Genomic DNA, 5,458 nt, shown 5'->3' on the forward strand with positions numbered 1-5,458 from the left:
CAGGGGCTTCTTTTTGTAACAGCGGTAGAATGTGACGCATGTCACCCAGATGCTTGCCAGCCGCTCAGAGCTCAGGCCGGGCCTCCATCGGCACCCCCAGCCCCCTTGTCCTCCTGCCCTCCGTAATCCGTAGTCCTCCGTGTGGAGCGTAAGGAGAGGAGTGATTTGTACTGAAAACCTGCCTCACGTCGAATAAACAATGACGGGAGGGTGACTGCTGGCCAGCCTCCACGCTCTGGTTTCCATTTCTTCAGTGGGTGGATCTGGGGACGAGGATGGGGCCCGGCAGCTGTAGCTCTGGGCTGTGGACGGACACCAAGGACTACACCTCCTGGGGCCTGGAGGAGCTTACGCCCCCAGTCCTGGCTTCGGTCTAGAAATAGCCTGGCAGGAGGAAGAGGAGGGCTTGTCAGGTGGAACTCCGAACACCCCTAGGTGTGCAGCCAGAATCTTCTCTGCTCCTGTATGAGGTGGGCAGGGAGAACCCCAAGAAGTTCCTTGAGGGGGAGAAGGGTGGGATGTGGTGGACAGGGGCCTGGGGGCCCCAGGCAGAACCAGCCCCCTGAGGGCTGTGCTCAGCTGTTCTGGACGCGCACACACCCAGCATGAGTTTCAAGTCACCGGGTCTGGGACCTGAACTGCAGTCAGCTGTGTGGGAGTCCAGCGATGTAACCACTACACCATCGCTGCGCCCCAGGACCTCTTACAGTCCTCAGTTTTAAGCAATATCCCACCGGCCCCCCACCCCAATGTGGGAACCCCAGCAGTCAAGGCCAGCCTCAGCACAGATGCTCAGGGAACCCACGCAAGGCAGAGGAGCTCTAAACATGGGTTGAGCTCAGAGATTGTCTCTGTCTCTCTAGTGAATCCATGTGCTCTCTGACAAACTTTTAAAAATTGGCATGTAATAGGGAAAGTCTTTCTAATGGGAAGGGTAAAAAATAAATCCAGAAGCTCTGAAGGTAAAGTTTTATAAATTTAATTAAATTCAAAATTGCTGCAAAGTTGGGGCCAGCAGGTGGCATGGTGGTTAAGGTGTTGGAATTCCCACATGGCTGACCATGGTTTGAGTCCCGGACCTGGCAGCTTGCTTTCTCACTCTCCTTCTCTGTCTTTCTCTGGCAAAATTCATGTGAAAAATAATATTAACAATAATAATAATAAATACTTATTTTAAAAAATTGCTGCAAGGTGTAAATAGATAAATGGGCCAAGTGCACAAACAGGGAAATCTCAAGTGCAAAAGGGCCAGCAGGTGGCACAGAGGGTAGGTGGCTAGATCCCACATGGCCAACCACACAGTTCAAGTCCTGGAACTGGTGGCCTGAGACAAACACCAGGTGCACGTGCATGTGTGTCCAAAATCCCAAGAGGAAAATGAAGGAGAAGAGTGCAGTGTGGCCATTCTCCTTCGGGGGTGATTTCTCTTTCTCCCTCTCTGGTGAGTACATGCACACCAGAGCAAAATTTATTTAAAAAATTATTAAAAAATTTTATTAAAAAAGTGTAAAAGACTTCTGAGCATGAGATGCTAAATATCCTTCATAATCAGGAAAACAACTTTTTTTTTTTTTTTGCTATAGGGCATGCGTGTTTGGGGGGGCAGGGAGAGGAGTGAGAAATCATCCCCCTCATGGAGGATAACCATGCCATAATCCCTTCTCCGTCCCTTTCCTGTGATTGTGGGCATGCATGCACATATGACCAATGTGTTTCTCAAGCTGCTGGGTCTGGACTCAAACCACACAATTGACCATGTGGAATCCAGCTGCCTTAACCACCATGCCGCTGGCTGACAACGACACTGCAACCACACTATTCCTATTAGCAAAACTGTAACAGTAGTAGACAAACCTATGGTAGACATTGTTAATGCACTTACCCTTCTCTTAATACTTTATTTTTTGGAGAGGTTTTTGCTATAGGGCCCGTACACTCGCCAGACAGACAGAGAGATAGAAAGCAAGAAATCACCCCCCAGGGGGGATGGCCACACCGTAGTCCCTTCTCTATTCTCCTCTCGGGATCTTGGGCATGCACACACATGCGCCCAGCGTGAGTTTAAGCCACCGGGTCCGGGACTTGAACCGTGGTCGACTACATGGGAGTCCAGCAACATAGCCATTACACTAACTGCTGGTCCCTCTCTTAATACTTTTATGCACACAGGTGACTTCTTCCTGCCAGCACCAGCCTGCCTTGTGCACAGCTGGTGTGCTGTCAGTCTGTTACCATCCCTGTGGTCTTCAACCTGTGGCTCATGGGACTTGGCATATAACCTGGCTCCTCCAGGGGCCCATTGTGGGTTGCACTTCTTCACATGAGAAATGCGTGCCCTGAGTGGCCCCCCCAGCCCCTGTGGAGCAGATTCATTACACAAGAGCCTGGAGCCAAGTCTGGAGCAGTCAGACTTGTTTGAGCCAACAAGCCCCAGCTGATACATAGACACATAGGCAAAACAAAATGAGTTTAAGCCACCGGGTCCAGGCCTTGAACCATGGTCAACTACATGGGAGTCCAGCGACATAGCCATTATGCTAACTGCTGGTCCCGTGTTGAGCTTCCTAGACAGTTCGATGGTGCTTGCTGCCTGTCTTCCTGTACAGAAATAAATTCCCTACTTCTCTACCATCGGCCTCTCGTTTCACTGACTGTGAGAAGAAACAGCTGGATTTAGTTGGCCAGTAACAACCACCAGCTGGCCCTAGCCTCTTTTTTTTTTAAGTTTTTTCTTTTTTTGCCTTAGGGCATGTGCACTCACTAGAGAGAGAGAGAGACAGAGACAGTGAGGGGGAAAGTGAGAAATCACCCCCCTGAGGGGATGGCCACTCCACAATCCATTCTCCTCCTGGGACGTTGGATATGCATGCACATGTCCCAAGAGTGAGTTTCAAGTCACCAGGTTCAGGACTCGAACCTCAAACTGTGGTCGGCCACGTGGGAGTGCAGTGGTATAACCTCTATGCCATCTGCTGGTCCCTGACCCTAGCCTCTTAATTTCCCTCTTTCATCCAGACCAGCGGCCTGAATCACACAGGGCACAGGCTTGAGGGCCCAGCATCTAACAGGCAGGAGGATGGAAGGAAGGAGGTCACAGTGTGACCAGACCCTGTGAGAGTGCTCCTCTCTCCCTCTTTCTCCCTCTCTCTCTCTCATGCACACGCATGAGCTCTATTATGAATAAAAAATAAGTTAAAAAAAAAGGGGGAACTGTGGGGGGACCTGGTCGAGGGTATATTAGAAAGGACTTTTTCATAGGACTAGGGCAGTGATCATGGATTTGGGGAAGGGGTCAACGGAGTGGGGCTTCCTCTCAACTGCAGGACCACAGGAAGGGGCAGTTGCATGCTGGGAGTAGAGATGAATGGCACCAGGATACAGCTATGGTGGGAAGAGCAACAGCCATTCAGGTTAGCCAGCACTGGAAGGTGTATAGTCCTTCGTGTGTCTGGGTAATATTCTTGTTCTGCCCGTGTTCATTCGCGGTATGGAGTGGTCTGGTCTTTACCAAGGAATGCCAGCGATGGGTGGTCGCACCAGAAACTAAGAGCAGATCCCTCCCGGAGCCTGCATCGCAGACCTCTGGCCTCTGGGGCTGTGGCAGGAAGGTTCTGTGGTTTCGCCACCAGGCTGGTTTGTTTTGCTAGCCCTGGGATACTAATCCAGATGTCAACTTTGAAATGTTCTGAGTTTCCCAAGATCCTTTAGGGGAATGTGAGCCAAAAGTTTGCTTTAGGGCTGCATTTTTCAGAGGGGTTTGTGCAGTGGGCGATTGTGATTCTGTACTTCCTAGGGGCTTATCTGAAAGGTCGTCTCCTGGCTCAGCTAAGGCCATGCAGCAGTAGGGCTGCACTGTGGGAGGGAGGCTGCGGCCCCGGGAGGCCCCATGGAAAGTCCCTCTGGACCAGCTTAAATAGGCTGGGCGTGGTAGCAGCACCTGCAGGAACTGCCCCCAGCAGACCCTTGAGTTTGACTCTGGAAGTGGAGTTCCAGGTAGGCTGTAACATGTGAAAATAAAATTTATCTGGAAAAAAAAGCGTTGCTACACAAAACTAAATAAAAAATAAGGGGAGAGAACTAAGAGGCAGGTGGCGGACCTGCCCTCTATGGTTAATCACGGCTGATCGTGAGGCAGATATTCATGGCTTTCTCAAGGTGGTTCCAGGTCTGTCACCCCTAGGCTGATCACACATCTTGCTGAAGGGACTGCCACCACTCCCAAGAAGTTGCTTCAGATGCTTCTGCTACAGAATTTTACCCAATCCTGCCCTTGTCCTCAGCTCCATGAGCCTCCCCTCATTCTGTCCAGTGTAACGTCTTTCAGAACTTACAGGTCCTGTAACACCTTACTGGTGTAACGGACCTCTGCCTTTCCCAGCTCAGTGGACGTGTCACTCCCCCTGGCCGTGCTGCTGGTGGTCTGATCGCATGTCCCCAAGCCTGTCCCGTATTCTGTGCTGCATTATAAGGCCAATTAATTCCTTTGGCTTGGGCTGGCCCTGCTACCTCCTGGTTAGGTGAGCAGGGTCCCACATGGCCTAGGGAGCAATCTGAATCCTGGCCCAGCTGCTTAAAAACAAGTTGGATGCGTGTGCCTGAGTGCCCCAAAGCGCAGCAGGATAAGGGATTGTGGGGTGACATTGTGGCATGCCCACGCCCCCCGAGAGTGCTTTCTCCGTCTCCCTCTGCCTCTCTGGTTCACACGCATCATTCGGCAATTTTTAAAAACTCTCTTCTTTATAACTGGAACCTTGCTGTTGTGCTTTTTATATATCAATAGTTCAAAAGTTGTGCACTTCTGCATCCGCGTGGCCCGGCGTGGGGTAGAGGCTTTCTCCCTCCGCCAGGAACGCGGCCTCTCAGGCCTCTGGCCAGTTCCGTTTGTGGGAGGCAGAGCCCCCCGGTAGACCCCGCCGTGGATGGCCCCTGGGCCAGGAGTGAGGCCTTCTCAGCATCACGGGGCATTTGTCCCAGGTGACACCCTGGGTGGGTCTCCTGAAATGATGTGCGAACCTTCCAGGGAGGAAGCAAGTGCATCCTCATCCTTCCCGTGGTCCCTCCGTGGACCCAGGTCGCACCCAGGAAGTGAGTGCGTGGCAGGGAGCGGGACTTGGTGACCCGGTGGGATTGCTGGCAGGAACCGGGTAAGGACGTGGACAATACCTCTCTAAACTCGAGCTAACCGAGGCACGGGTCCCCGGGACCCTCCCGGTCTGCAGGTGCAGAGCGTGGACCCACCGCGGATGCACCGCGACCCCAGCATTCCCGGCGACCGCTGCCCGCGCCTGCGCGCCGGGCCCAAGGGTGGCTGGGAGGAAGATACCATCCGCGAGGCGGGGGTGAGCTGGGAGACCCCCATGTTGTCCCCCGGAAGTGGTGTGCGCGCCCCGGAACCCGGAGCTCCCGGCTTCTGGCCTGCGGTTGGCGCGCCTGGCGGCTCCCCGCGCCTTCCCGGCGG

The sequence above is a fragment of the Tupaia chinensis genome, unplaced genomic scaffold, assembly GCF_000334495.1.
Source record: "Tupaia chinensis unplaced genomic scaffold, TupChi_1.0 Scaffold143622_1, whole genome shotgun sequence".
Classification (NCBI taxonomy): domain Eukaryota; kingdom Metazoa; phylum Chordata; class Mammalia; order Scandentia; family Tupaiidae; genus Tupaia; species Tupaia belangeri.